Source organism: Leopardus geoffroyi, chromosome A3, assembly GCF_018350155.1.
Source record: "Leopardus geoffroyi isolate Oge1 chromosome A3, O.geoffroyi_Oge1_pat1.0, whole genome shotgun sequence".
NCBI lineage: Eukaryota > Metazoa > Chordata > Mammalia > Carnivora > Felidae > Leopardus > Leopardus geoffroyi.
This window is the reverse complement of record NC_059336.1, coordinates 31525797-31547696: the sequence shown is the minus strand read 5'-3', so window position 1 is coordinate 31547696 and position 21900 is coordinate 31525797. Positions and strand designations below refer to the sequence as shown.

General features: G+C 46.8%; 1 long non-coding RNA gene and 1 pseudogene across 2 annotated transcripts; both read left to right on the top strand.

Annotated features, from left to right (window-relative positions):
- The first annotated feature begins 12029 nt into the window (after positions 1 to 12029).
- On the top strand, positions 12030 to 13368 carry LOC123580469. Of its 2 annotated transcripts, none has more exons than XR_006703315.1 (3): positions 12030 to 12737; positions 12840 to 13190; positions 13324 to 13368. It is a non-coding gene; the product is annotated as an uncharacterized LOC123580469 (long non-coding RNA). The 2 variants fall into 2 exon arrangements; XR_006703316.1 differs by having other exon boundaries at positions 12032 to 12737; positions 12843 to 13190.
- Positions 13369 to 20712: 7344 nt separating this feature from the next.
- LOC123580468 lies at positions 20713 to 21378 on the top strand (annotated as a pseudogene).
- The last annotated feature ends 522 nt before the right edge of the window (positions 21379 to 21900 follow it).

Sequence of the window (21900 nt, the reverse complement as noted above, 5' to 3'; positions counted from 1 at the left end):
GCTTCTCTGTACCTTCCAGCAGATTGGGCGGGCTAGGGGGGACCCTAGCACTCAGGTGGCAGTGCAACTCAGCAGGTAGATCCATAGCACTTTAAGATCAGCCTCAGACGGTAAGCTTCTATCTTCTGCAATGAAGCAGACTTGGGGTGCCTGCAGTTTGGCACATCTCGGGACTGTTTCTCCCACTGTTCTTAGCCTCAGCTCCCCTTCACAGCTCTGTCTCTGTGGGTCCCCCTTGATTATTGACATCCCTGACCCTGACCCCTGGACCTTGGGTAAGGTTCACCTGCCCTTTGAGAGTATCACAGAGCTCCACAGGAACGGGTAGTCCAAGGGTATCCTGGGCATGTGGATGGTCCCAGCATAGACCACAGAGGGCCAAGGCTTCCTGGCTTTGCGCAGCCCAAACAGGGGGGCTGTCAGGCCTCCTTAAACGAGGGAGCGAGAGCATGAATGAGTCCGTTCTTTCTTGTGTTTACTTTCTGGCCTGGTTTCCTACAGAAGGACTCAGAAATCCTCCACGTGGCCAGCGTCTGCCCATGAGGATGCGGAAGTTGTGCCAGTGAATTTAGAGGCCAATCCTAGTGTCTGCTGGGTCTTGAGATGCCACAGAGATGGCATTGAGGCAGGCCACTGTCCCAGCTTGGGAGCCAGGTTTTAAACTCCATTGCTTAAGTTCCCCTCTCTTTTCTCCTCGACTTTTACTTTTCAAATGTTGTTATTGAGGGGCGGCTGGGTGGCTCAGTTGGTTGAGGGTCCAACTTCAGCTCAAGTCATGATCTCACAGTTCGTGAGTTCGGGCCCCACATGGGGTCCTGTGCTGACAGCTCGGAGCCTGGAGCCTGCTTCAAATTCTGTCTCCCTCTCTCTCTGCTCTTCCCTTCCTCATGGTCTGTCTCTCTCTCTCTCTCTCTCAAAAATAAATACACATTAAAAACAAATTTAGGGGCACCTGGGTGGCTCAGTCGGTTGAGTGTCCGACTTTGGCTCAGGTCATGATCTCACGATTCATGGGTTCGAGCCCCGCGTCAGGCTCTGTGCTGACAGCTCAGAGCCTGGAGCCTGCTTCTGATTCTGCGTCTCCCTCTCTCTCTGCCCCTACCTCGCTCATGCTCTGTCTCTCTCTGTCCCAAAAAAAAGAAATAAAACATTAAAAAAAAATTTACGAAAAAAAAACTTAAAAAAAGTTGTTATTGAAAAATAATACAAAAAAAAAAAAAAAAGAAAAAGAATACAAACATAACATTAAAACATTGTAAATAAAAGTAATCCCCGGCAACCCACTCCCTTAACATGACCCTCACACATATCATTCCAGTTTTTGTCATGTGAATGCGTTTTGCATATAATTGTACACATGCTATTCTGTATACCAATTTTCAGACTTGCCAATAATGAATTTACAGGTTGTTTGACAGGCTTAATGACCCTAGTTTTTAAGGAAAATATAGCCTAACAACGATAAAGAAACTTACAGGAATACTTTAAAAATTACCAGCCCTCAGGGCACCTGGGTGGCTCAGTCGGTTGAGCATCTGATTTCGGCTCAGGTCATGATCCCAGGGTCATGGGATCGAGTCCCACGTTGGGCTGTGCACTGAGCTTGCAGCCCGCCTAAGGTTCTCTTTCTCCCTCTGCCCCGCCCCCCATTCATGCTCTCGTTCTCTCTCTCTCTCTAAAAACAAAAATAAAAACATAGGGGTACCTGGTGGGTGGCTCAGTTGGTGGAGTATCCGACTTCAGCTCAGGTCATGATCTCGCGGTCCGTGAGTTCGAGCCCCGTGTCGGGCTCTGTGCTGACAGCTCAGAGCCTGGAGCCTGCTTCGGACTCTATGTCTCCCTCTCTCTCTGCCCCTCCCCTGCTTGCACTCTCTCAAAAATAAATAAACATTAAAATAAATAAATAAATAAGTAACCAGCCCTCTTCGTATTCTGTCTCAGTCTTGTCTCACCAGGCTCAAGAATTTCTTCCCTAGAGTCAATTATTCCGGGGTTCAAATTCGGGATCCGCCGCTGAACTCTTTGTGTGAAGGTATGGAAATGACTTGACATCAGATGTAAAACTGGCATAAAATTACGGTTGTCGTGGGGGAGTGAGGTAAGGTAACGGATCTAAAAGAGCTGGCAAAGGCTTAGTCACAACAGGCTTTCAGAAATGCTAGCTCCTTTCCTTTCTCCTCCTTGGACCCATACATTTCTGCATGGCAGCGATCGTGGAGTACTGCTGTGTTCCCACCGAGATCGTGTGGTCCCTACGTTCTCTCTCTTGCGCTCTTCACAGTTACTCTTTGAAAGTGGGAGGGCCAAGATTTGAAGCTTAGCCGTTCACCTTTTGCTGACCAGCGGGATTTGTACACCCCCCCCCCTTGAGTTTTTTCCCCTCCATCCAGTAATTTGGAAGTTATATTTCTCATCTTGATTCTATGTGTCACCTTTAAAATGTAGAGACCTTTGCATTCGCCTTCCAGGCCAGACGTCACCAATGAAACAGACTCTATTGACTTCTATTTCGTAAGGTCGCGGAAGCCCAAGTTTTCTTTCTCTTCTCTTGCCTTCCAGTTTCTATTTAAATCATTTGAACTTGTAGGTCTTATTATTTGTAACGAGTTATTTTTATTTTTATTAAGTTCATGTATTTAAGTCATCTCTATACCTCATGTGGGACTCGAGCTCATAACCCCGATATCAAGAGTTGCTTGCTCTTCTTTTTCTTTAAATTTTTTTTTTTTCCAACGTTTATTTATTTTTGGGACAGAGAGAGACAGAGCATGAACGGGGGAGGGGCAGAGAGAGAGGGAGACACAGAATCGGAAACAGGCTCCAGGCTCTGAGCCGTCAGCCCAGAGCCTGACGCGGGGCTCGAACTCACGGACCGCGAGATCGTGACCTGGCTGAAGTCGGACGCTTAACCGACTGTGCCACCCAGGCGCCCCAAGAGTTGCTTGCTCTTCTGACGGAGACAGCCAGGCGCCCCTGTCATGAGTTACTTTAAAATTCTAATTCTTGGGGCGCCTGGGTGGCTCAGTTGGTTAAGCGTCTCCAACTCTTGATTTCAGCTCAGGTCATGATCTCGCAGTTCATGAGATCTAGCCCTGCGTAGGGCTCAGCTATGCACTGGGATTCTCTCTCCACCACCCTCCCCCCGCCCCTCCCTCTTTCTGTGTCTCTTTCAAAATAGGTGAATAAACATTTCAAAAAAATCCTAATTCTCGGGGAGCCTGGGTGGCTCAGTTAGTTGAAGAGGAGCTTTGGTTCAGGTCATCATCACATGGTTTATGAGTTCGAGCCCCATGTCGGGCTCTGTGCTGACAGCTCAGAGCCTGGAACCTGCTTCGGATTCTGTGTCTCCCTCTCTCTCTGCCCCTCCCCTGCTCTCTCTCTCTCTCTCTCCCAAAAATAAATAAATATTTTAAAAATTCCAATTCTTAAAAAAATAATAATAAATTCTAATTCTTTTAATAACTGAATTATTCTAATTAAATAACTAATTAAATCAATTCTGATTCTTCTAATAACATTAGTAATGTCTTCTAATACTATAAACAAGAATTACTTAGACTTAGTTTAAAAAATGTTTTTAAATGTTTATTCATTTTTGAGAGAGAGCCTGCGAGCAGGGGAGGGGCAGAGAGAGAGAGAGGGACACAGAATCTGAAGCAAGCTCCAGGCTCTGAGCTGTCAGCACAGAGCCCCAGGGGGGGGCTAGAGCTCCAGAACCGGGAGGTCATGACCGGAGCTGAAGCCTGACCGACTGAGCCCCCCAGGCACCCAGATCTTAACCATTTTGAAGTGTGCTGTTCAGTGGCATTGAGGACATTTACCCTGCTGCCATCCTCACGGTCCATCTCTAGAACCCTTCATCTTGCACAACAGAAACTGCACCCGCTAAGCAACTTCCCATCCCCCCTCTCCCCTCCCCCCACCTCCCCTTCCCCGCCCCGCCCCCCGCAGCCACTCTGCTTTCTGCCTCTAGTGCTTCATATTAGAGGAACCAAACAATATTTGTCTTTCTGTGACTGGCTGATTTCGCTTAGCACACTGTCCTCAGGTGTTATAACACGTTGCAACAGGTGTCAGAACGTCCTTCCGTTTTAAGGCTGCATAATATCCATCGTACGTATATATCACATTTTGTTCATCCATATACAACTCTTTCTTAAGCTCTTTAAAAAAAAATGTATCTGCTGAACTAACGGCAGACAAATACCTAACTTAAAATGATAATTACTACTTAAATGATACACAATATTTGTAATTTATATTAATATTTAAATTATAATTATCATGTACATTTTTAAATTATTTATTTATTTATTTATTTATTTTGAGAAAGATAGAGCTCGAGCCAGGGAGGGGCAGAGAGAGAGGGAGAGAGGGAGAATTCCAAGCAGGCTCCGTGTGGTCGTGCGCAGAACCTGTTGTGGGGCTCGAACTCAGGAAAACTGTGAGATCGTGACCTGAGCAGAAATCAAGAGTCAGACGCCCAACGGGACTGAATCACCCAGGAGCCCCATAACATACATTATTTTACATTTTAATACCACTTAACATTATCTTAATAAGTTCTGTATATGCTGAAAATAACACTTTGAGTTATTTTTTTAAGTGGGGCATATGGTCCCTCTTATGCCTACATGGTCCATTTTATGCCTACAGGAGGCAGAATTCTAAAGATGGGATTCTCTCCACTCCACATTCTCATCCCCTAGTTAGTCAGTCAAATAACCTCGACCCTGCTGTCAAGGGATTTTGCAATTGTAGTTAAAGTTCCCAATCCACAGATGTTAACACACAGAGGTTATCTGGGTAGGGCTGATCTAATCACAATGAGTCTTTTACAAAGCAGCAGCAGAAGGCAGAAGAAAAAGAGATTCGGAGCGTGAGAATGAATTGATATGTCATTCCTGGGTTGAAGATTGTGAGAACCACCTGGGAAGCTATGTGGGCAGCATTAAGGAACCGAGAGAGAGGCCCCCCATCGACGGCCAATGAGGAACGGGGTCCTCAGTCCTGCAGCAGGAAGGAACTGAATTTTGCCGATACCTAAAGGAGCTTGGAAGTGGAGTCTGTCCCAGGAGAGCGTCCAGAGAGGAATGTATCCCTACCCAGGCTTTGATTTCAACCTTGTGAGACCCTGAGCAGAAGCCCCAGCCAATGGGGTGCCTGGGTGGCTCAGTCGGTTGAGCGTCCGTCCCTTGGTTTTGGCTCAGGTCATGATCTCACAGTTCGTGAGTTCAAGCCCTGTGTCGGGCTCTGTGCTGACACTGTGGAGTCTGCTTGGGATTCTCTCTCTCTCCCTCCCTCCCTCCCTTCCTCCCTCCCTCCTTTCCTCCCTCCCTCCCTCCCTCGCTGCCTTTCCCCTGCTCATGCTCTCTCTAAATAAATAAATAAGCAAATAAATAAACGAAAATACTTTTAAATAAATAAATAAATAAAGACCCAGCCAGGCCTGCCTGGATGTCTGATGTACAGAAGTGTGAGATAATAAATAGGTGTCGTGTTGTTTTGTTTTGTTTTTAAAGTAAACTCTACCCCCAACTTGGGGCTTGAACTCACAACCCCCCAGATCAAGAGTCACATGCTCTACTGACTGAGCCAGCCAGGCACCCCTACATAGATGTGGTTTTAAGCTGCTAAGTTTATGATAATTTTTACACAGCAACAAACAAATACAATGCCTTTTCTAAACTATCTCAGTCCCCACTTACGGTTAATGATAATTTTTGATGCTTCATATTTCAAATCCTCTCTCAAAGGATGAGAAGTTGTTTATAATCAAATGAGTCCATTTAATTATGGACCTGTTCGTTTGATTTATTTAAATGTGCCACAGTGGGGCGCCTGGGTGGCTCAGTCGGTTAAGCGTCCGACTTCAGCCAGGTCACGATCTCGCGGTCCGTGAGTTCGAGCCCCGCGTCGGGCTCTGGGCTGATGGCTCAGAGCCTGGAGCCTGTTTCCGATTCTGTGTCTCCCTCTCTCTCTGCCCCTCCCCCATTCATGCTCTGTCTCTCTCTGTCCCAAAAATAAATAAACGTTGAAAAAAAAAATTAAAAAAAAAAAAATTAAAAAAAAAAATTTTAAATGTGCCACAGACGTTGAGAGCAACGTGCATGTAGAAAGCTGTTGGGATCAGGAATACCCACAAAGAATCGCTCCTGTTCTCCTAGAAAAGCTGGATTGCAAACTGGACATTCGTCGAAGACTGCCGCTTTTCAGGAGTCCACTATTTCACAGACAGAAACATAGCAAGGTATGTTATTAGCTGTTTGGGACCATGGACATAAATTCTCTTTTTTTTTCGGGGTAACCAATATTCCCTCCTCCGTGATGCAGAAAGTCCTCTATTTGCCTCAACACTAACTAGATAGGAGATTAATTCAAAAAAATTTTTTTTCGACGTTTATTTATTTCTGGGACAGAGAGAGACAGAGCATGAACGGGGGAGGGGCAGAGAGAGAGGGAGACACAGAATCGGAAACAGGCTCCAGGCTCTGAGCCATCAGCCCAGAGCCCGACGCGGGGCTCGAACTCACGGACCGCGAGATCGTGATCTGGCTGAAGTCGGACGCTTAACCGACTGCGCCACCCAGGCGCCCCGATAGGAGATTAATTCAAAGTGTCCGCCAGTCTGAAGCCTTTCCTACGAGCTGTTTTGTACTTTTTCTATAACTTCAATCTTTTTTTTTTTAAACCTTCTTTTCGGACAAATGGTGCAAGTCCATTCTGGAAAAGCAGATTATAGTAGATAAGCAGAAAGGGAAAACATCCAGGAGCTATCTCACCACACACAGGTAAATAAACTCTCCTCTACATACGTGAACCTCTTTGTATATCTCTGTATATCTTTCTCTAAGCGCACATATTGGTGTCTACGTTCACCTTGTTATATGTATCACTGTAATTAAAGATCTGTATATCCTTATATGTACGTTAATTCCCCGTCTTTCTCCAGCTCCCCCCTCTCCACACCCGTTTCTATCAGTGTATTTCTGTATTCTCACTTCCCCAGCCCTGCATTAAAGCCACACGTAGCCCAGTGATGCGTATTTCCTGAGCATTCCCTAATGGCCGGAGTCAAATACATTCCCACTTCAAAGTTTTAGTGTCATTTCTGGGGCTTCTACAGATACATGATCACCTGACTTTTGAGTACCTCCTGACAACCATCCCATTGTCATTCACCTAGAAACAGGGCATTGTCGGCTCCTAGCAAACAAAGAAAAACGAACACAAATTTAAAAATCCCCAACATCTTCTGAGAAGCCTGTTTTCTTTTTCTCTGCCACATTTGCTCCAGAGCAACCACTACGCCCAATCCCAACCAACCAACAAAACCTGCTGGGCTATTCGCCCAGGGTGAGCAAAAATCCTCTTACGCAAATATTTGTTGAGTTTTCTCCCACTCAATAATGAAATACTGCTTTGCACTTCCATCTGGACGAGTGGAATCACGGTGCTGTGCGAACGCCACCCGCCACCTGCCATAGCCCTCGGCTCACCTGGGACAAGACTGTGGCGGAGTGGGTGGACTGTGCTTCCTCACCGGTGACATTTCTGGGTGATCGAGACAGCTTCTTCTGGCTTCTCTTCCTCGGATTTCCTTCCTTCCCTGTATCACTTCCCCACCTCTTCCTGGAATCATTTCCAAACTCCCCGTAGCCAGAATGTACTTTTGTTGGAACTCAAGCCAAGACCAGCTGAAACAGTATCTTCATTTTAGGTCAATGGGAACACCCAGCGCCTGTAAGTAGGGGCTCAGATCTGGACGGGTTGGTAGCTGGGGACCCGGCTGGGGGTGGGGGGGTGGGGATATAAAGAAGTCAGTGGGGGAGATGAGCACACACATGTCTGCGAGCTGACCTGAGTGGGGAGGTTCTGTCTGATCCCAGAAACATTCCAGGCATAAATTCTGGGAATCACAGGTGTGACTAACACCGGAAGAAGGTTCTTCGGGTATGTTTGGGGTTTTGACAGATTTTGTTCACAAAGAAATGTTCCTTTCTCTGCTCCCCAGTCTTGCCCCTTCTCAGATGCCTTCAAAACTCTAGGAGGACAGAGAAACATTTCACATCCTCCATCAGGGAAGGCAGTGTCCTTCCAGGGAGAGTGACTCCACCCTGCCTGGCTGGCAAAATGGCCCAAGGCCAGTACCCGGGACTTGGCTGGCCAGTCCCAGCCCAGTCCAGGAGGCCTGCCAGTGTGGCAATGATGCGTCACCTCCTTGGTTTGCTGGCCATGACTGGTTTGACCATGACTGGGCAAGGCTGTGATGTTTCCCAGTCTGGGTCAGTGTGGGTGTGTGGGCAGAACCGAACAAGGGGTGAGGGCAGAGGCCAAAACCGTGACCCTTCGCGGACCCCTTCCACTGCGTGGCGGTCCCTCTCCCCCTTGCTCAGGGCAGTTCCTGCTTCTCTGGTGCTCACAGGCATGGACGTCGCCAATGCAGCCTACCTCCCATGCTGGGACTGCCCATCTCCACAATGGGACCCATAGTTGTGGTATCTGGCCTACTGGGGGCATGACCTGCATCCCATGACCACCAGTGAGTCACAGCCTTTATGGTCCATTCTGTGGGCTGGTCACTTCCTGTCTTTCGTGTCAGAGCCCTGCCCCAGAGCGCAGTCATTAGATGGGCCCTGACCTGACTTTAACCCAATTATTCCAGAAGCATCCCTACATGTATCCTGGGAACCTGGGAGGCTGGTAGTAGTGAGGGGCCTCTGCTCTGGCCTCCTGATCATACCCACCGCCTCTCTGCTGCCTACTAGTCCCTAAGAGATTGTCGGAGCAACTTTGCTACCCATAACCAGGGCCACTGGCAAAAACAACAAACAGCTAAGGGAGGTGGATCACGGAAACCAAAGAAATAGAGAATTCTCTCTTTCCAGTCCCTCTGGACAGCACCAACTCCATTGCTCCTGACAACTGGTCAACCAGCATCTGAGCCTATGATACTCCCTGCCTAGAAGCATAGGTGATATAATTCACGGACCATTCCAATTTGTTAGGAAGTCATTGCATATGATGAAATCAAACCTGCTTTCCTATAATATTTTCCATCTTTGCATATGTCTCCTGGATATTTATATTTCACTCACAAAAATCATAGCTTGTGTCTCAATTTTCAAATTTATTGCTACAAATTGTACCTGATATTTTCTATCTGTTCAAATATCTATGCTTTGTTGTTCTTATACTACTGCCTCCTTTTTTTCTTTGATAGCACTTTCCAAAAATGTCTATTTTAGGGGCATCACGGTGGCTCAGTCGGTTAAGCGTTGGACTCTTGATTTTGGCTCAGGTCATGATCTCCAGGTTCATGAGTTCAAGGGCCGCATCAGGCTCTGCACTGCGGGCACGGAGCCTGCTTGGGATTCTGTCTCCCTCTCTCTCTGTCCCTCCCCTGTTTGCTCTCTATCTCTGTGGAAAAAAATTTAAAAAATAAACTGAATAAAAAAAAAAAAAGAGTGCATGTTCTTTTTTTCTTTTTAAAGTTTATTTATTTATTTTGAGAGAGACAGAGAGAAGTGCAGGCAGGGAGGGGCAGGAGAGAGGGGGACGGAGAATCCAAAGCAGACCCCGCGCTGATAGCACAGAGCCCGATGTGGGGCTCGAACCCACCAACTGTGAGATCATGACCTGAGCTGAAGTCAGACTCTTAAATGACTGAGCCACCCAGGGGCCCCTGAATGTTCTTTAAAAAAAAAAAAAGTCTATTGTTCTTCTTTCAGTGAATTACCATCGGCTTTGATTGGTCAAATGTACTATTGTGTTTAATTTGTTTTTCTTTTATTTATTTCTGCTTTTATCTTTAATGATTTCTGCTTCTACTTCCTTTGGATTGATTTTGCTCTTCGCCTGCCGGCTTCTTAGGTTGGAAACTTTGTTCACCTAATATCATCCGTCTTTCTTGTTTTGTTATCAATGCACCTGTGGGTATGCATTGTCCTAAGTACTGCTGTAGCCACATCGCCCAGGTTCTGACATGTAGCTCTCTAATTATTGGTTATTTCTGAATAGTATGTAATTTGTTTTTTCAACTTCCTTTTGAAACCAAGACTCATTTAGAAAGCTTTTGTAAAATTTTTCACGTTAACCCATTTTGGGTTAAATTCTTCTTATTAGTTTGTAGTTCTATTGCCTAGGGCTCCGAGGACACAGCTCGTCTGACTTTTTACTTTTCACTTTTCTGAAACTAATCCACCTGTCTCTGAACCGTTCTCTGGTCCCTCTCAAAGACATTTTGGTTCCTCTTTTCGCGGGATGCTCCGGTAAAAATTTGATAGCAGTGACTTGGTGATACCTGTGGAGGGAGGGGATTCCTCCAGAGTCTTTTTCGTCTTCCGGGGTCTTCTTCAGCTATTCAGATGCCTGCCCTTCTGTCCCCCACCCCACCACACGTGTTGAGAGAGGAAAGGAAAGGAAGCCCCGCGCCAGAGTTTCTCACACCGGGTTCCATGGAACACCAATTCTGTGGGTATTAATAGATGATATACAGAAAGGGGTCTGTTTGAGGACTGGTGGATTAAACAAAGAGAAAGGGCTCCTATGGCATCTCAGAGCCTCTGTATTTTCTGGTGGTTTAACTGACTTTATAACAGGAGGGAAAAGCATGGTTGTGTTTCCCAAGCTCATCTGGAATGGAACCCTTCTGTGGGGCACAGGGATAATGCTCCGGAACAGGTACCGTAGGCCACGCTGCCCAAGGCCCTATTCTCAAATATACTCCTATGAACTCTCTTGTCTTGATCAAATCTTATTTAGAATAATGGTTAGAGTCAGTCCTTCACTTCGACTTCTCAGCGTGTTCGTGTCCTGATTCTGCGACTCAGTGTTTCTGCTGCCCCTCTGGGATTCTTACTGTCGGCAGATCAGAGCAGCCTGTCCCCCTGTTCTCCTGTCGTGCACAGATAAGTGCTTGGGAAGGATGAAGGACAGAGCCTTGACGTGTGCCTCTGGACTAGGGAGGACATACATCCTTCATCCAACGACTAGCAGAGGCTGTCTACACCTGGGCTTCTTAGACTGCCTTATGCAGGCCACATGAGTTAACACCCCACCTGGGGACTGGAAACGTGAGGAGGGGCCTGCTGGAAAGGGCCTTGAAGGCCATGCTAAGGAATATGGACTGTCTGCTGCAGGCAGAGAAGGGTGAGTGCTGGAGGGTGTTATCAGGAGCAGCTGGGTAGGTATTAAAAGGTCTTAAGCCACATCAAAGTTAGTCCTAATAGTTTTACCGAAAGGCACTCTGAAGAAAATGTGGAGAAATTGAGGCAGGGAGCCTTGTTGTGAGCTATTGTCTAGGCAAGAGGTGATGCTGCCCTGAGTTAGGATAGTGGTTGAAGGAATGAAGAGGAGGGGACAGATTCAAGGGCCCTTTCTTTTTTTTTTTTTTTTTTTTTTTTTAAATTTTTTTTTTTTTTCAACGTTTATTTATTTTTGGGACAGAGAGAGACAGAGCATGAACGGGGGAGGGTCAGAGAGAGGGAGACACAGAATCGGAAACAGGCTCCAGGCTCTGAGCCATCAGCCCAGAGCCCGACGCGGGGCTCGAACTCACGGACCGCGAGATCGTGACCTGGCTGAAGTCGGACGCTTAACCGACTGCGCCACCCAGGCGCCCCATCAAGGGCCCTTTCAAAGATGGAGAAGACAAAACGCAGTGACAGAAACTTCCATTTTCCATTCTTAGATTCTAGGGTTAAAATTGGAGTAGTTCTTTTTTTTTTTTTTTTTTTTTTTAATTTTTTAAATGTTTTATTCATTTTTGAGACAGAGAGAGACAGAGCATGAACGGGGGAGGGGCAGAGAGAGAGGGAGACACAGAATCGGAAACAGGCTCCAGGCTCTGAGCCATCAGCCCAGAGCCCGACGCGGGGCTCGAACCCACGGACCGCGAGATCATGACCTGGCTGAAGTCGGACGCTTAACCGACTGCGCCACCCAGGCGCCCCAAAATTGGAGTAGTTCTAAAGAAGATCTAAGATAACACTGCCTTCAGTCGGGTCCCCTGGAAGCAGAGCCTGAGGCAGGGATCCAGGTGTCTGTGACTCACTGGAGGAGTGCTCCCAGAGGGAGGGGAGTGAGGGAAGCATAATGGCGCAGAGGAAGAAGCTAAGGAGGCTGTGGTTTCATGTGGAATCTGGCCTTACCATGACCCCAAAGACAGCTCCGTAGCAGATAGCCCCAATGCGTTGGTCTCACCTTGAGGCAAGAGGGCCAGCCTTTTACACAATAGTCTAAGAGGAACCACTCGGGTAAGGGAACCCTGGTTGGCCCAGAACAAGTCTCTGGAGAAGGGGACAGCTGAAAGTCACTAGCAACAAGCACTCAATAGCGGGGAGAGGGTTGTCCCAGGCAGGTGTTAGGGGCTGAATTGTATTCCACCCCCAAATTCATATGCTGAAGCACTAACCCGCAGGCCCTCAGAATGTGGCTGCATTTAGACACAGGGCCTTTCCAGAGGTGATTAAATTAAAAGGAAGCCGATTAGGGTGGACCCTAATCCAGTCTGACCGGTGTCCAAGAGGAGATTAGGACCCACAGAGAGACACCAGGGATGTGCACGTGCACAGAGACAAGGCCACCATCTGCAAACCAAGGGGAAAAGACCTCAGAAGAAACCAGTCCTGCTGACACCTTGATGTCGGACGTCCCAGCCTCCAGAACGGTGAGAAAACACATTTTCTGTCGGCGAAGCCACCGGGTCTTGGCCGCCCAGGCAACCTAATCAGCAGGTAAGCGGGACCCGGATGGCACCTGCAACATTCTCTCCGTCTTCATTTAAGCTCTTCACCCCAACCGTCTCTCCTTTCCTGCCCCCACCTCCCTGCCCGAAGCAGGTCATTTAAATCTGCCTTCCCCCTCCTCATGAAGAGCAGCAGCGCCAATTAGGAGAGGCAGTTCATTTCCTGGCTGGAATATCCGCTGCCCGCCCCAGACAGGAGCCAGCCGGCTCTCCCAGCCTACGTGCCGCAGTTGGAACATCTCGGCACTCGGAACAGTGCAGCCGGGCTACAGATGGACGGTCCTTCCGTTCCAATGAGCAATGGCCTGTCGCTGCGTTTCAGTCCTTCACCCACCGTCAATACCCAGTTCGGACGACGAAGGGCGATTTGTGTGGTCCTGCCGGGTCTACAAAGGGCCAAGGGATTGTCCCCAACATCTCCATTGAAGAGCGGACCAGAAAGGTGAGGAGGCAGAGTTGGCTAAGCGTTCTGAGATGAGACTTTAATTTATGTGACCACCGTGAAGGTTAATATGTATTTATTTACTTTTTTTTTTATTATTATTTTTTTCAACGTTTATTTATTTTTGGGACAGAGAGAGACAGAGCATGAACGGGGGAGGGGCAGAGAGAGAGGGAGACACAGAATCGGAAACAGGCTCCAGGCTCTGAGCCATCAGCCCAGAGCCCGACGGGGGGCTCGAACTCACGGACCGGGAGATTGTGACCTGGCTGAAGTCGGACGCTTAACCGACTGCGCCACCCAGGCGCCCCTGTATTTATTTACTTTTAATTTTTTAAAAAATTGTTTGAGGTTTACTTCCTTTTGAGGAAGAGAGAGAGAGTGTGTGTGAGCAGGGGAGAGGCAGAGAGAGAGGAAGACAGAGAATCCAAAGCAGGCTCTGAGCACAGAGCCCAATGTGGGGCTTGAACCCATGAACCGTGAGATCATGACCTGAGCCGAAGTCAGAGGCTTAACCGACTGAGCCACCCAGGTGCCCCTAAATGCTTATTTAGTTTTGAGAGAGAGAGAGAGCAAGTGGGAGAGGGGCAGAGAGAGAGGGAGACGGAAGATCCGAAGCAGGCTCTGTGCTAACAGCAGAGAGCCCAGTGCAGGGCTCGAACTCACGAACCACAAGATCTTGACCTGAGACCTTAACCGACTGAGCCACCCAGGCACCCAAGGTTAATACTTTTTGATGACTAATTTTCCTTCCTACTCTGGATTTTTCCTGCGGCAGCAGTAACCGTGTTGATCCCATTTTCATGTAACAATGGCAATTCCTCAGCCTTCCAACTTGCGGTAACAGTGAGTTTCCAAACAGTGGGCACCTAATCTGGTACATTTATCGTTTAGGGCTTGGTAGGTTTGAGTACGAATTTTGGCTTTTTCTCGAGGTGGGATCAGGAGCCATTCTCCAATGGTGTATTAGTTTACTACAGGTACCATAACCAAGTACCACAGATAGGGGACCTTAAACAACAAAAATGTCTTTTCTCACATGGGGGCTGGAAGTCTGAGATCAAGGGGCGCACAGGTGGGTTTCTCCCAAGGCCTCTGTCCTTGGCTTGCAGGGGGGCGTCTGTCTTCTCTCTGTGACTTCACGTGGTCCTCCCTCTGTGCGTGTCTATGTCGGGATCCCCTCTCCTAAGGACACCAGTCATATTGGATTAGGGCCCGCCCTAATGACCAAATTTTAACTTAATTATGTCTTAAAGGCCCTGTCTCCAAATACGGTCACATTCTGAAGCACTGGGGGGGTTAGGGCTTCAACACAGGAATTTTGAGGGGACGCAATTCAGTCCATAACAGAGGGTTTTGAAATTTTTTTTTTTTCAACGTTTATTTATTTTTGGGACAGAGAGAGACAGAGCATGAACGGGGGAGGGGCAGAGAGAGAGGGAGACACAGAATCGGAAACAGGCTCCAGGCTCCGAGCCATCAGCCCAGAGCCCGACGCGGGGCTCGAACTCACGGACCGCGAGATCGTGACCTGGCTGAAGTCGGATGCTTAACCGACTGCGCCACCCAGGCGCCCCATAATAACAGAGGGTTTTGAACAGGAGAGAGATGGTATCTGATTCTTTTCAAGGACCCAGTATGGCTGTTGTGTGGAGAATAGAATAGACTATAGGAAAGCAATGGTGGTGAGGGGCACCCATCAGGGGGCGCCTGCAATAATCCAGAGGACAGATGATGGTTGTCTCCACTGAGGTGTGGTAGCCGTGGATTTGGTGAGGAGGGATCTGACTCTTGAGTGTGTTTCAAAGGGAGAGCTGAGAGGCTCCGCGGGTGGCCTAGAGGGTGACACAGAGAGAAATCCTTGAGAGTCCCTCCACGGGCTGGTGGAGCGGGGAGGCCTCTGTGTGGTCCAAGGATCTCCCACCTTGGTCTTTTTCAAATGTACCGGATGCAAGGTTTACCCCGATGATTCTTAAAAACACAGATTCCTGGGATCTACTCTGAACCTGGTGTTCCAAGCGGTAAAAAGGAAACACCGTGGGGCCAAAGAAAAATAAAACCGAGGAAAAGGAATGGCTTTGGGGGACTCAGCAGAAGTGTGGCTGGAAACTGGGCACACCACACAAAGAAAACTGCAATTGTGTTACACATTGTTGTGCTTGCGAACATAAAACAGCTTAAACGAGGAAAGGGGTCTTTCCTGGGCATCTGGCTTGATTCATTCATGACCACCGAGGGCCCCCAGGATTTCTCAATAGAGGAAGCTTAAGATTATTATACTGAGGACACCTGGCTGGCTCAGTGGGCGGAGCAAGTAACTCGATCTCGGGGTTGTGAGTTTGAGCCCCACGTTGGGTGTAAAGATCACTAAAAAATAAATAGAACTTGAAAAAAATTTGGTACTAATATTAAGTGCGATCGCGTAAACCAAATTAAGACTGGGAATACATTTTTTTTTTAATTTCCTTATTTGTGGATGAAAATGACATTATGTCTGGCATTTCCTTTACAGTAATCCAGTGGGAGAAGAGTCTGTATATGAAGCAAAATGGACCAGGAGTTAGTAATTGTTGAAGGTAGATGATACATACATGGGGGTTCATTCAATCATCTTTCACTTGGGGCACCTGGGTGGCTCATTTGGTTAAGTGTCCAACTCTTAATATCAGCTCAGGTCGTGATCCCTGGATTGTGGAATAAAGCCCCGCGTCGGGCTCCGTGCTGAGCATGGAGCCTGCTTGAGATTCTCCCTCTCCCTCTCTCTCTCTCTCCCCCCACCCTGCATCTCTCTCCCCCCTCCACCTCCCTCTCTCCCTTTGCCCCTCTCCCCCACTTGCGTGATCTTTGATCTAATGTCTCACTTGAGAACAAAACCTCGTCACCATTGTTATCTTTTCACACGAAACTGACAGCTCCTTCAAAGGAAAGGCTGGAATTTTGACAATGTAATTTGTAAATAATTTTGACTAAAATCAAGTGTAACCCACATTAAAACCATCATTAAACACAACTGCAAAACATACGTAAATGACAAACCAGAAAACTCCAACCTCATTCTATGTTGCCCTCCCACACACCTCTGTACTTCAGTTGAAATCAAGAATTCGTAAACAGAGAAGCTTAGTTAAATGCTACGTTTACAAACAATTCCATAATTCAATATCAAGCAGCCACATGACGAGGAAGCACCAGTGTTATGGTGAAGCACTACACATGTCATATAGCACTTTGGGTCAAAGATATTTGGGGAAGTTTACACCTCGGGTAGCAAGCACCGTGACTCTAAATGTTAATTGATATAAATATTTTATCTTTTGTCATTGTATCCTAAAAGTCCTCAACATAGAATTCAATGTATGAACAGCAAGGTTTTTTCTTTTTTTTAATGTTTATTTATCTTTGAGGGAGAGAGAGAGAGAGAGAGAGAGAGAGAAACAGAGCACGATCAGGGGAGGGGCAGAAAAGAGGGAGACCCAGAATCGGAAGCAGGCTCCAGGCTCTGAGCTGCCAGCACAGAGCCGGATGTGGGGCTTGAACCCACAAACCGTGAGATCATGACCTGAGCCCAAGTCAGACGCTTAACTGACTGAGCCACCCAGATGTCCCGCATGAACAGCAAGTATTAATCTTAAGCTGTTTTGGATTTACCAACTTGGTCTTAATAAAGTGTAAAAGAAAAAACACAAGGAAAAAGAAGAATTTGTGATAAGGATATGAAGTACATCTTTATAATATAGAAATGCAGAATTGCACGAGGCTGAAGGAGTGACTGGAACCAAGCAGTTGGACAAGTCAGGAATGCACGCCATGGTCCCCCAACCACTCTCTTCTTTGCCTTTCTTTGTATTTTTGCTTTGTTCTCATTCTTCTCTTCCTCCTTCTCTTTCCCTTCCTCCCGCCACCCCTTCCTCTCTCCCTCTGGTTCTGCCCACTGGCCTCTTCTGCTTCCTAGGCCTGTCGCAGAGCTTGGCTGCAGCCGTGCACTGGAGCTGGTTCTTATAGACTCTTGAAAGCCCATTGTTATTTGCAGGAATTTTGTAGACTGGCTGTTAGGCATGCCTGTTATTAAAAATTAAATTATATAGGGGCGCCTGGGTGGCTCAGTCGGTTAAGCGGCCGACTTCAGCTCAGGTCACGATCTCGTGGTCTGTGAGTTCGAGCCCCGCGTCAGGCTCTGTGCTGACAGCTCAGAGCCTGGAGCCTGTTTCTGATTCTGTGTCTCCCTCTCTCTGACCCTCCCCCATTCATGCTCTGTCTCTCTCTGTCTCAAAAATAAATAAACGTTAAAAAAAAAAATTTATAAAAAAAAAAAATTAAATTATATAGGGGCGCCCGGGTGGCTCAGTCGGTTGAGCTTCCAACTTCAGCTCAGGTCATGATCTCACGGTTTGTGGGTTTGAGCCCCACATCCGGCTCTGTGCTGGCAGCTCAGAGCCTGGAGCCTGCTTCGGATTCTGTGTCTCCTTCTCTCTCTCTCTGCTCTTCACCTGCTCACTCTATCAATCTCTCTCTCAAAAAATAAATAAACATTAAAAAAATTTTTTTTAATGCACCATAGCCTTTGCATTGGGAATAGCACAAAAATTTGAGCAAATATTCCAAAACTATTACCCTTTGCAGCAAAGAAGTCCTCCTATCACTAACAAGAAAAGTTTTGAACGTTTATTTATTTTTGGGACAGAGAGAGACAGAGCATGAACGGGGGAGGGGCAGAGAGAGAGGGAGACACAGAATCGGAAACAGGCTCCAGGCTCTGAGCCATCAGCCCAGAGCCTGACGTGGGGCTCGAACTCACGGACCGCGAGATCGTGACCTGGCTGAAGTCGGACGCTTAACCGACTGCGCCACCCAGGCGCCCCAAGAAAAGTTTTGAAATAGGTCTTTGTTGTTTTATTTTTGCCTTCCTAAGATAACACAACATAAATGAGAATTTATGTTCATAACATTCATGTTGGAATTATCCTCATCCAACAATTATGACTAAAGTTTTGCTACAAATACAAGAATTCAGCAAAAATCAGTGAAAGCTCTCCATTAGAATCAATTGGCTATGTGGGATTTGCAATAGAGTATTACATATTTTATTATATATAAATTATATGCTATACATCAGTAAGCTTTGTTATATATATACTCATTTATTTTTCACAAAGAGTTGGCTGTTAAACGTCTACCAGCATCCCACTGGATGCCTGCCTCATACTCCTGAAATAACATCTATTTCCAACCAGATTAAAATAGTCCTTTTAAATTCCAATTTTGTACTCCCAGGGGGAGATCATCTAATCTGATAGGATGAGTCAATTGACTGCCATTGGTCCACTCAGCTCGGTTTAAGGATGCAGGGTAGATAACATAGTATCAAAATGGTCCTCCTAATGCCTGGAAGCCTATTCCTCAAGGGGAGGGGAGGGCGATGGGCTGAGCAGGCATTCCACAGAAGTGTCCACTATAACATGACATGGAGAAACTCCGGCTTCTGTGAGAAGCAAGCAAAAAGTCACACAGAGAGGGGCGCCTGCGTGGCTCAGTTGGTTAAGCGGCCGACTTGCAGTCTGTGAGTTCGAGCCCCACGTCGGGCTCTGTGCTGACAGCTCAGAGCCTGGAGCCTGCTTCCGATTCTGTGTCTCCCTTCTTTCTGTACCTCTCCCCCTAACTCATGCTCTGTCTCTCTCTCTCTCTCTCTCAAAAATAAATAAACATTAAAAATTAAAAAAAAAAAGTCACACAGAAAAAAACCAAGATGAAAAGAGAGTAGGATAAGTTAGAAGGGGAAAGATGAATGAGATCAGAAAATATTACAGGAAAACTAAAATCCAAGAACAGAATTAAAATCCATTTTGGAGAGTGTCCTTTGAAAGTTCACCTAGAAGGGAGGGAAAAAGATCCGAGAAAATGATAGCTGCAGAGGATTAGAAGCCAGAGAACACATAGTTCTGCCAGAGACACAATAGAACTATCCACGCTCTCCTTTCCTGTACTGACATAATCCTAGTTTTGTTGGAGGTGGCATTAAAAAAACACTCACCAGGGGCACCTGGGTGGCTCAGTCAGTTAAGCGTCTGACTTTGGCTCAGGTCATGATCTTGGGGTTCATGAGTTTGAGCCCCGCATCAGGCTCTGTGCTGACAGCTTGGAGCCTGAAGCCTGCAGCCTGCTTCAGATTCTGTGTCTCCCTTGCTCTCTGTCCCTCCCCCCCAAAAGAAAAATAAATATTAAAAAAATTAAAAAAAAACACATTCTTCAAATGTGGATTTGTGACATAGTTCTGCCCAGGAGATAGTAAGCTAAACTCTGCTGAAGTTTGCTGGGACAGTTTTGCTTTTTTTTTTTTTAAGATTTTTTTTTTTTAATTTTTTTTTTTTCAACGTTTATTTATTTTTGGGACAGAGAGAGACAGAGCATGAACGGGGGAGGGGCAGAGAGAGGGAGACACAGAATCGGAAACAGGCTCCAGGCTCTGAGCCATCAGCCCAGAGCCTGACGCGGGGCTTGAACTCACGGACCGCGAGATCGTGACCTGGCTGAAGTCGGACGCTTAACCGACTGCGCCACCCAGGCGCCCCCGATTTTTTTTTTTTTGAAAGTAATCTCTACACCCAAGGTGGGACTCAAACTCACAGACCCAAGATCAAGAGTCACATACTCTTAGAGCCTGTCAGGGGCCCCTTGGTTTCCTGATTCAGGTACCATCCTTTCCTCCTCCTGGCTTCTTTCACCTTTCTTCTCACTGGATTGGGGATGTGATGGCTGGTGCTGGAGCAGCCATGTTTTGACCATGAGGGAAAAGGCCAAGGGAATCAGGGCTTTAGATTCCAACATCCTTAAAACACTGAACCAAGACTAGCAACTGCTTATCCCTGGACTTTTCTTTATGTGAACAAAATAAACCTCTATTTTATTTAAGCCATTGGTAATCTGGTTTTCTGAAATAGGAACCCCCAAACCCTAGTATGATGTGCTAGTATGAATATGATTAGTATTTCTGAAGAGGAGAGCAGAACATGTGAATTAGGCCTAATAATTGAAGTTATGTGAGAATAAAATTATCCTGAGATTTAAAAATATGCAGATAAAAGAGCTTACTGTCTTCGGAATAGAATCAACAAAAGATCTAAAGACATCCCAGTAAAGAACCTAAACTTTGAGGAAAAAGATAGGATGCAGGTAGAAAAGATGGGGATACCAACAAAGAAACAAACATCAGCCTGGTGTTGACCACAGCATCTGCAAGGTTTTAAGGAGGAATACCCTGGGACCTAAGGATTTTACACGTACGAGGGGAAAAGAAGCTTATTCTCAGACACACCAGAGCTCAAAAATACACCATGCCTAACATACAGTGAAACACTATGCAATTATGTTCTTAAAAAGAACATGGACGTTTTCTCAGGAGTGACGTGGAAAGACTGTCAAGATCCATTGTTACACGAAAGAAGGAAATTGCCGAGCAGTATGATAGTATGCTATCTTAGGGATTAAAGTAGAAAAATAAGAATCTATATTAATATTGGCATGTTTATTCCTAAAGAAGTCTTGCTTCTGCAGAGGTGTCCCTGATGCTAAGATCCGCATCTTTGACCTGGGGCATAAGAAGGCAAAAGGGGACGAGTTCCCGCCATGTGGCCACGTGGTGTCAGATCAATATGAGCAGCTCCCCTCTGAAGCCCTGGAGGCTGCCCGCATTTGTGCCAACAAGTACACGGCGAAAAGCTGTGGCAAAGATGGTTTTCACATGGGGGGTCGGCTCCACCCCTTCCACGTCATCCGTATCCTCAAGACGTTTCTGTGCTGGAGCTGACAGGCTCCGGACAGGGACGCAGGTGCCTTGGAAAGCCCCAGGGCACAGTGGCCGGGGTCCACACTGGCCAAGTAAGTCATCGTGTCCATCCGTACCAAGTTGCAAAACAAGGAGCGGGTGACTGAGGCCCTACGTAGGGCCAAGTTCAAGATCCCTGGCCGCCCGAAGATCCACGTTTCCAAGAAGTGGGGCATTCCTGAGTTTAACGCCGACGAATTTGAAGACATGGTGACTGAAAAGCGACTCATCGCAGACGGCTGTGGGGTCAAATAGATCCCTGATCGTGGCCCCTTGGACAAATGGCGGGCTCTGCACTCATGGGAACCTCAGCACTGCCCCTCCCTATTCATGCCCACCGATGAATCCTGCTTCCTCTCTAAAAAAAAATTTTTTTTTAGGGGTGCCTGGGTGGCTTAGTTCAGCGAGGTCATCAAACCCCCCATCGGGCTCTGTGCTGACGGCTCATTGTCTGGATCCTGCCTCAGATTCTGTGTCTCCCTCTCTCTCTGCCTCTCCCCCCACTCACTCTCTGTCTCTGTCTCTCTCTAAAATAAATAAACGTTAAAAATAAAATAAAATAAAATAAAATAAAATAAAATAAAATAAAATTTTTAAAAATGAAGATTGTTAAACTAAAAACATGAATTATTTGAGGGGCACCTGGGTGGCTCATTGAGAAGAACGTGTGACTCTTCATCTCAGGGTGGTGAGTTTGAACGCCACATGGGGTGTTGAGATTACTAAAAAATGAATAAACTTTAAAAAAAGAATTATTTGGGGGCGCCTGGGTGGCTTAGTCAGTTGAGCGTCCGACTTTGGCTCAGGTCATATCGCGGTCCGTGAGTTCGAGCCCCTCGTTGGGCTCTGTGATGACAGCTCAGAGCCTGGAGCCTGTTTCAGATTCTGTGT